The sequence below is a fragment of the Scyliorhinus torazame genome, chromosome 20 (genome assembly GCF_047496885.1).
Source record: "Scyliorhinus torazame isolate Kashiwa2021f chromosome 20, sScyTor2.1, whole genome shotgun sequence".
Taxonomy (NCBI): domain Eukaryota; kingdom Metazoa; phylum Chordata; class Chondrichthyes; order Carcharhiniformes; family Scyliorhinidae; genus Scyliorhinus; species Scyliorhinus torazame.
The window spans coordinates 126261573-126272237 of NC_092726.1; positions in this window are offsets into that span (position 1 = coordinate 126261573).

Below are 10665 nucleotides of genomic sequence, written 5' to 3' on the forward strand. Positions count from 1 at the left end.
AACGGTCTTAAAATGAAGCAGCACTAATATGGAACAGTATTAATATGGAAGAGTATTAATATGGAAGAGTATTAATATGGCTGCATTTTAATATGGAACAGAATTAATATGGAACAGTAGTAAATTGGAGCAGTATTAATATGACTGGACATTAATATGGCACCGTACTCAAATATAACAGGACTATATGGAAAAGGATTAATGTGGAAGAGTTGTAACATGGAACGGTATTAATATGGAGCCGTATTAATATGGCTGCATATTAAAATGGAGCAGAATTAATATGCTGGATAGAAATATGGAACAGCATTAATTTGGCTGGACCCCGTTCAGTTTCTGGAAGGGCATATACTGGCCTCGAGAAAGGTGTTTTTTTTAGGTCTCCAAAGCAATTCGCTTTACATAAACATGTTTAATGTTTAAAAACATGATTTATTATCGGGCACATTTTAAGTCCGATTACAGTAGGGCACTTTTAATTGGTGTGTTACTGTAATGCTCTGTTTAAATAAGGTCTGTTTGACTGTAGGGCACTGTTTAAATACATTTGATTGGCTATAGGGCACTGTTTAAATGCATTTGGTTTACTGGAGGGCACTGTTTAAAAACACTTAATTTCCTGTAGGGCACTGTTTAAATGCATCTGATTTGCTGTAGGACACTGTATAAATGCATTTGATTTCCTGTAGGACACTGTATAAATGCATTTGGTTTACTGTAGGACACTGTATAAATGCATTTGATTTCCTGTAGGGCACTGTTTAAATGCATTTGATTTGCTGTAGGACACTGTATAAATGCATTTGATTTCCTGTAGGGCACTGTTTAAATGCATTTGATTTACTATAGGGCACTATTTAAATGCATTTGATTTCCTGTAGGGCACAGTTTAAATGCATTTTATTTACTTCACCGCACTATTTGAACGCATTTGGTTTACTACAGGGCACTGTTTAAATTCATTTAATTTACTGTAGGGCACTACTTATATGCATTGGAGTGTTGGGCACTCTTTAAATGTATTTAGTTTACTGTCGGAAACTGTTGAAAAGCATTTAGTATACTGTAGGGCACTGTTTGAATGCATTTGATTTACTGGAGGGCACTTTTTAAATGAATTTAGTTTACTGTAGGATACTGTTTAAATGCATTTGATTCATTGTAGCGCCTGTTTAAATGCATTTGATTTACAGTAGGGCACTGTTTAAACGCATTTGATTTAACGTAGAACACTGTTTAAATGCATTTTATTTACAGGAGGGCAATATTTAAATGCATTTGAGTATCGGGCACTGTTTAAATGCAATTAGTTTACTGTAGGGCACTGTTTAAATGCCTTTAGTCTGCTTTCGGGCACTGTTTAAATGCTCTTGACTTACTGTAGGGCACTGTTTCAATGCGTTTGATTTCGTGTCGGGCACTGTTTAACGCATTTAATTTATTCTAGGGCTCAAATATAAATACTTTTGATTTACTGTCAGGCACTGTTTAAATGCAATTAATTTACTATAAATCACTATTTAAATATATTTGGCTTACTGTAGGGCACTGTTTGAATGCATTTGATTTGCTTCAGGGCAGTTTTTAAATGCATTTAGTTTACTGTGTCAATGTTTAAATGCATTTGATTTATTGTAGCGCCTGTTTAAATACATTTAATTTACTGTGTCACTGTTTAAAAACATTTGGATTACTGTAGGGCACTATTTAAATGCATTTGATTTACTATAAAGCACTGTTTAAAAACATTTGGTTTACTGTAGGGCATTGTTTAAATGCATTTGACTTAACGTAGGACACTTTTTAAATGCATTTGATTTACAGTCAGGCACTGTTGAAATGCATTTAATTTACTCGAGGGCACTGTTTCAATACATTTGATGGACTGTTGTGCGCTATTTAATTATATTTCATTTACTGCAGTGTACTGTTTAAATACTCTGGATTTATTCTGGGGCACTGTTTCTGGATATTTGATTCACTGTAGGGCACTGTTTAAATGCCTTTAGTTTCCTGTAGGAAAAAGAAAGGGAGAAAGAAAGAGATAGAGAGGAATAAGAAAGAGAGAGAGACGAAAATGAACGAGAGAGAGAGAAGAATTAGAAAAGGTGAGAGAAGAAAGTAGAAAAGAAAGAATAGCCCCAGCAGAACAAAGAGAAAGTTAAAGGGAGATCCAGACCAGGGGACAAAAATAAAGAGAGAGAGTTTGAACTTCAGAAAATGACCATGAAAAATGACAGTCAGTTAAAATTGGTAGACGTAAAGGGAAACGTACAGTTGGATGATAGTGATGAGGATAGTGAGAAAGAGCGTCAAAGTTGAAGGCTTGGTGGAAATTTATTTAAATATGTCCAAGCATTGCCAAGGTTTGACGAGAAGGAGGGAGAAGCCTTTTTCATTTAATTTGAGAAGGTGGCTAAACAAATAAAATGGCCCCAGGACATGTGGGTATTACTGATTCAAACAAAGCTGGAAGGTAGAGCTAGTGAAGTGTTTGCATCACTACCGGAGGAGGTGTCTGGGACGTATGAGAAGGTGACCAAATCCATCTTAGGTGCAGAGAAACTCGTGCACGAAGCTCACTGACAAAGGTTTAGAAATTTAAAGAAAGAATTTGGTCATACATACATGGAATTTGAAAGGCTCAAACAAATTAATTTTGATAGGTGGATAAGGAATTTGAAAATAGACCAAACGTATGAAGCTATCAGAGAAATTATGCTTTTGGAGGAGTTTAAAATTGAATTCCTGATGCAGTAAGCACTCATGTGCAAGAACAGAGTGTTGCGAGATTAGCAGCAAAATGGCAGATGATTATGAATTAGTTCATAAATCAAAGCTTGGTTTCCGGCATCAGTTTCAGTGAGGGATGGAAACTGGGGACATGAGAAATACTCAAGTGGTAAAAGTAAAGGTGATGTGATGGGATATAATAAGGACAGTGCACCTCAGAGTAAAAATCCAGGAGGGTGGAAGAGACATGAAAAGGTTCAAATGTTTTCACTGTAATAAACTAGGCCATGTAAAGTCACAGTGTTGGTGCTTGAAGAAAAGCGCTGGGAAGGCTGATGTGGTAAAACAGGATAAGACAGTGGGGGTAGTTAAAGTGGTAAAGGAAAGCCCAAAAGAAGCGAAGGAGGTGCAAAAGATTGTACACCTGATCAAGAGGTGATTGATCAAATGGTGCCAGATCTCTTTCAAGAATTTACTTGTGTTGGTAAAGGGTACTCATGTGTATCATGAGGAGCAGGTAAAGAAGACACAACTTTAAGAGATACGGGAGCTAGTCAATCTTTAATGGTCGGAGATGAGGAGTTATGTAGTTTGGGAAGAATGCTGCCAGAAAGGGTGGTAATATGTGGAATTCAGAGTGAGAGGAGTAGTGTTCAATTATATAAGGTAAGGTTGGTAAGTCCAGTGAAGAGTGGTGAGGTGGTAATAGGAGTAATAGAGAAACTATCTTGTCCAGGAATACAGTTTATCTTGGGTAATGACATAGCTGAATCGCAGGTGGGAGTGATGCCCACGGTGGTTGATAATCCAGTGGGAAATCAGACAACTGAAATGTTGAAGGATTTTTCCGGATTCTGTAGTTACAAGGTCGCAAAGTCACAGGTTAAGACACGAGGGGAATTCAGAGAGTGAAGATGAAGTTGAAGTGCAATTATCAGAACCGATTTTTGATCAGATGGTTGACAAAGAAAAAGATCAGGTGGAGGATGATGCGGATATTTTTAGTTCAGGAAAATTGGCAGAGTTACAACAGAAAGGTGTAGAAATAAAACGGATGTATCAGAAAGCATACACGGAAGAGTGTATAACAGAGTGTTATTCCCGTAAAAGTAATGGCTTGATGAGGAAATGGAGACCTTTATATATGCAGGCGGATGAAAAGTGGGCAGAAATTCATCAAGTCGTATTGCCGTTGGGTATGGAAAGGTGGTGTTGCGAGTTTCACATGAGGTACCAGTGGGAGCTCATTTGGGAATAAAGAAAACTTGAGCTAAAATACAAAAACAATTTTATTGGCCTGTACGCCAGAAAGATGTAATTAAATGTTGTCAGTCATGTCACACATGTCAGGTGACAGGGAAACCTCAAGCAGTGATAAAACCAGCGCCCTTAATACCCGATGCAGCATTTGAGGAACCTTTTACAAGGGTCCTAATTGATTGCGTAGGACAACTTCCTAAAACAAAAAGTTGGAATCAATATCTTTTGACGATAATGGAGGTGTCTACTAGGTTTCCGGAGGCCATTCCAGTAACATTCCAGCTAAAAGGATTCTGGAAGAATTACTTAAATTATTTACCAGCAATAGACGACCCACAGAAATACAACCGGATCAAGGATCAAATTTTATCTCCTGATTATTCAAAGAAGTTATGGATAGTTTAGGAATGAAACAATTTAAATCAACTGCGTACCACCCAGAATCGCAGGGAGTTTTAGAAAGGTGGCGTCAGAAATTAAAGACAATGTTGAGGGCTTAGTGTCACGATTATTGAGAGGATTGTGATAAAGAAAGTCCATTCGTACTGTTTGCAATTATGGATGCACCTAATGAGTCAACCAAATTTAGTCCTTTTGAACTAATTTTTCGTCATGAGGTAAGAGGACCACTTAAATTGATTAAGGAAAAATTGGTGAGTGAGAAATCAGAAATTACATTATTGGATTACGTGTCAAATTTTAGGGAACGATTAACTAGAGCAGGTCAATTGGCTAGACAACATTTAAAAGTTGCACAAAATGCGATGAAACGGGTAGCGGACAAGAAATCCGAAGTTCGTAGTTTTGTCTGTGGAGATCAAGCTTTAGTGTTGTTCCAAGTGGGAGGTGAACGTTTAAAAGCTAGGTTTTGTGGACCATATCAGATTGAAAGGAAATTAAGTGAAATTTATTACGTGGTGACAACACCAGATAAAAGGAAGACTCACCGAGTGTGTCATGCGAATATGCTTAAAAGGTACTTGGAAAGGGAAGGAGAGAAAAAGGTTTTAATGATTCTAACTCAAAATGACCAACCAAATCAAGATTACTGTGAATTTGACATACCTCAAATTAAATTGGAAAACGGGGATGTTCTTAAAAATTGGGATAAATTGTAGAGTTAACTTCCAGTGGAAAAACGGACTGACCTCAAAGTTATCACATGGGCAAGTTTGTGGACATAAATTGGGAAATACTAAAATGGCTATACATGATGTAGATGTGGGAAATGCTGTTCCAATCAAACGACATCCATATAGACTTAATCCTTTCAAATTGGCACAGGTTAACAAAGAGATTGAGATTATGCTTTAAAATGGCATAATTGAAGTGGGTTGCAGCCAATGGAGCTCGCCCATAGTGATGATACCAATACCAGACGGTACCCAACAGTTGTGTGTGGACAATAGAAAGGTTAATGCAGTTACAAGAACGGGCTCTTACCCTATCCCACGTTTGGAGAATTGTCTTGAGAAAGTGGGACAATCAGCTTTTACTTCCAAACTGGATTTACTTAAGGGTTACGGGCAGGTATCTTTATCCGAAAGGGCGAAGGAGATTTCAGCTTTTGTGACTCCAGATGGTGCATAACAATTCAAAGTTATGCCATTTGGCATGAAAAACGCCCCAGCCACGTTTAAATGGTTAACTAACAAAGTTGTTTCAGGATTACCCAATTGTGTGGTATACATCGACGATCTGATAATTTTCAGCCAGACATGGAAAGAACAGTTGAAACGTCTGATGGAATTATTCCATCGACTTCAGGAGGCGGGTTTGGTGATTAACCTAGCCAAAAGTGAATTTGAAAAAACCCAAGTCACTTTCATTGCGAAGTTTCCGACACCCTCAAACATAGGGAAATAATGCGATTTCTTGGCATGAGTGAATTTCATTGAACATTTAAGTAAAATTTCATGTTGAAAGTGACTGTCAATCGAGAAGTGCTTCAGTTTAAGGAAGAAGAACAAAAATGGACTATATTATTATCCCTGTTAGCGTGTGTTGTTTTTAGAAACGCAAAAGTGTGTTTACTTCGTGCATTTCTTAAAGGATAGTGACAAGGTGAAAAATGAAACCATCTTGAAGTTGATGGTTTTTTTTCTTGGGCGGTGGTGCCATGTGAGAGTACCTTTAAGAAATGGGTGTTTAAGAAATGTACCTTTAAGAAACGGGTGTTTATCAGTGACGTCAGGGTATGGGTCGTGCTGGGCTGTCTGGCAGCTTTTTACTTTCGTTTTAGGCTGATTGCTGCAGGGTGTGTTTTAGTTTCAGTGTTGGAGCTGAAGCCAGACAGAGCCGGTGTACTCTTGATCTCTCTGCCATGATGCGTCTATCTCTTGATCATTTGGTGATGTCAGAATTATAACCGTTTTCAGGAGTGACGTTAACCAGATGTGCTTCTGTTAAAGGTTCTGTTTATTGTAAGTCTTCTGGATGTTAAAAGGACAGCGTAAGCATTACTTAGTGTTGTATTCTTTGGGGGTTGTAGTTGAATTAATGGTTGCTAAGATGTTTACTGTATGTTTTAAAAAGGTTAACTTAAATTCATAGAATAAACATCGATTTGTTATTTAAAATATATTTTCCATTTCTGCTGTACCACCGCTGTAGAGTGGGCCGTGTGCTCCCCATACCACAGTCTATTAAAAGTTCTGGGACAGGTGGGTCAGGTGAAGTCCATGATACACTTTGGGAATCTCTAAACCCTGGCCCATAACAAATAAGATTGATGTACTGTAGGGCACTATTTAAGTGCATTTGGTTATTGTAGGACACTGTTTAAATGCGATTGATGTACAGTAGGGCACTGATTAAATGCATTTGGTTTACTATAAAGTACAGTTTAAATGTATTTGATTTACTGTAGGGCACTGTTTCAATGCATTTGATTTACTGCAGGGCACTGTTTAAATCCAAGTGATTTTGCATTGGGGCACTGGTCAAATACGTTTGGTTTGCTGTAGGGCACTGATTAAATGCATTTGATTTTGTCCAGAGCACAGTTTAAATGCATTTGCTTTAGTGTCGGGCACTGTTTAAACACATTTTATTTACTGTGGTGCACTGTATAAATGTATTTGGTTGACTGTAGGGCACTGTTTAAATGCATTTGATTTACTGTAGTGCACTGGATAAACGTATTTGGTTTATCGTAGGCCATTGTTTTCATGCATTTTATTTACTCTGGGGGCACTGTTTAAATGAATTTGATTTACTGTAGGGCGCTGGTTAAATGAATTTGATTTCCTGCAGGGCGCTGTTTAAATGCATTTGGTTTACTGCAGGACACTTTCTAAATGCACTTGATTAAGTGTGGGCCACTGTGCAACTGCATTTGTGTTGTGCATGGCACTGTTTAAGCACATTTAATTTACTGTATGGCACAGTTGAAATGCATTTGGTTTACTGCAGGGCACTGCAAATGCACTTGATTTATTATAAAGCACTGTTTAAAATCATTTGGTTCACTGTAGGGAACTGTTTAAATGTGATTTATTTACTTTGAGGCACGGTTTATATGCGATTGAAAAACTGTAGGGCACTATTTAAGAGCATTTGGTTTACTGGAGGGCACTTTGTAAAAGCGATTGATTTACTGAGGGCACTGTTTAAATACGACTGAGATACTGTAGGGCACTGTTTAAATCATTTTATTTGCTATAGGGCGCTGTTTAAATGCATTTGACTTACCGCAGGGCACTGTTTAAATGCATTTGATTTTCTGCATGGCGCTGTTTAAATGCATTTGACTTACTATAGGGCACTGTTTAAATGCATTTGATTTTCTGTTGCGCACTTTTTAAATACATTAGATGTTTTGTTGTGCACTGTTGAAATGCATTTGGTTTACTTCAGCGCACTGCTTACCGTATTTCCCGTACCGACTGCCCGGACAGGCATCGGAATGTGGCGACGAGGGTCGTTTCACAGTAACTTCCTTTGAAGCCTACTTGTGACAATAAGCGATTTTCATTTGATTTCACTGTTTAAATTTGTACGATTTACTGTCAGACACTTTAAGGGCATTTGGTTTTTGTCGGGCACAATTTCAAAGCATTTGATTTACTGTAGGGCACTGTTTAAATGCATTTGATTTACTGTAGGGCGCTGTTTAAATGTATTTGACTTACTGTAGGACACTATTTAAAAGCATTTGATTTACTGTCGGGCACTGTTTAAATGTGTTTGACTTACTGTAGGACATTGTTTAAATACATTGGATTTACTCGGGGGCACTGTTTAAATGCATTTGATTTTCTGCAGGGCCCTGTTTAACTATCTTAGATTTACTGTCGGGCACTGTTTAAATACATTTTATTTACTGGATGGTCCCGTTTAAATGCATTTGATTTAACGTAGATCACTGTTCAAACGCATTTGGGTTACGATAGGGCACTGTTTGAAAGCATTTGATTTACTGTAGGACACTGTTTAAATGCATTTGATTTGCTGTAGGACACTGTTTAAATACGTTTGATTTACTGGAGGGCACTGTTTAAATAAATTTGATTTACAGTAGAGCACTGTTTCAAGACATTTGATTTCGAGTCGAGCACTGTTTAGATGCATTTAATTTACTCTAGGACCCTCTTTAAGTACATTTGAATTCCTGGAATGCGCAGTTAATGCTATTTGTTTACTGTTGGACACTGTTTAAAGGCATTTGGTTCACTGTACCGCATTATTTAAAAGCATTTGATTTTCTGTAGCGCACTGTTTAAATGCCTTTGATTTACAGTCGGGCACTGTTTAAAACATTTTCTTTAAAGTAGAACATTGTTCAAATTCATTTGGTTTCCATTTGGGCACTGTTTAAATGCACTTGATTTCCTGTAAGACACTGTTTAAATACATTACATTTAGTGACGGGCACTATTTAACTACCTTTAGTGTACTGTGGGACACTGTTTAAATGCATTTGATTTTCAGTAGGGTACTTTAAATGCATTTTATTTACTGCAGGGCACTGTAAATGCTTTTGATTTACTATAAAGCACTGTTTAAAAACAATAGGTTCACTGCATGGAACTGTTTAAATGTGATTTATTTACTTTGAGGCACGGTATATATGCGATTGAAAAACTTTAGGGCACTATTTAAGCGCATTTGGTTTACTGGAGAGCAATTTGTAAAAGCGATTGATTTACTGTAGGGCACTGTATAAATGCGATTGATATACTGTAGGGCACCGTTTAAACGAATTTTATTTGCTATAGGGCGCTGTTTAAATGCATTTGACTTACCACAAGGCACTGTTTAAATACATTTGATTTTCTGTCGGGCACTGTTTATATACATTAGATTTTTTGATGTGCACTGTTGAAATGCATTTGGTTTACTTCAGGGCACTGTTTCCCGTATTTCCCGTACCGGCTCCCCGGACAGGCATCGGAATGTGGCGACGAGAGGCTTTTCACAGTAACTTCCTTTGAAGCCTACTTGTGAAATAAGCGATTTTCATTTCATTTCACTGTTTAAAGTTGTATGATTTACTGTCAGACACTTTAAGGGCATTTGGTTTTTGTCGGGCACTATTTAAAAGCATTTGTTTTTTGTCGGGCACTGTTTAAATGCATTTGATTTACTGCAGGGCACTGTTTAAATGTGTTTGACTTACTGTGGGACACTGTTTAAATACAGTGGATTTACTCGGGGGCACTGTTTAAATGCATTGGATTTACTCGGGGGCACTATTTAAATGCATTTGATTTTCTGCAGGGCCCTGTTTAACTATCTTTGATTTACTGTCGGGCACTGTTTAAATACAGTTTATTTACTGGAGGGTCCAGTTTAAATGCATTTGATTGAACGTAGATCACTGTTCAAACGCATTTGGGTTACGATAGGGCACTGTTTCAATGCATTTGATTTACTGTAGGGCACTGCGTCAATGCATTTGATTTACAGTAGGACACTTTTTAAATGCATTTGATTTACCGTAGGACACTGTTTAAATGCATTTGATTTACCGTAGGACACTGTTTAAATGCATTTGATTTACAGTAGGACACTGTTTAAATGCATTTGAGTTACTGCAGGACACTGTTTAAATGCATTTGATTTACTGTAGGACACTGGTTTAATGCATTTGAGTTACTGCAGTACACTGTTTAAATGCATTTTATTTACTGTAGGGTTCTGTTTAAATGCATTTGACTTAACGTAGGGCACTGTTTAAATGCATTTGGGTTACGGTCGGGCACTGTTTAAATGCATCTGATTTGCTGTCGGACACTGTTTAAATACGTTTGATTTACTGGAGGGCACTGTTTAAATAAATTTGATTTACAGTAGAGCACTGTTTCAAGACATTTGATTTAGAATCGAGGACTGTTTAGATGCATTTAATTTGCTCTCGGACCCTCTTTAAGTACATTTGAATTCCTGGAATGCGCTGTTAATGCTATTTGTTTACTGTCAGGCACAGTTTAAAGGCATTTGGTTCACTGTAGCGCACTGTTTAAAAGCATTTGATTTTCTGTCGGGCACTGTTTAAATGCCTTTGATTTGCTGTCGGGCACTGTTTAAAAACATTTTCTTTAATGTAGCGCATTGTTCAAATTCATTTGGTTTCCATTTGGGCACTGTTTAAATGCACTTGATTTCCTGTAGGACACTGTTTAAATACATTAGATTTAGTGACGGGCACTGTTTAACTGCCTTTAGTTT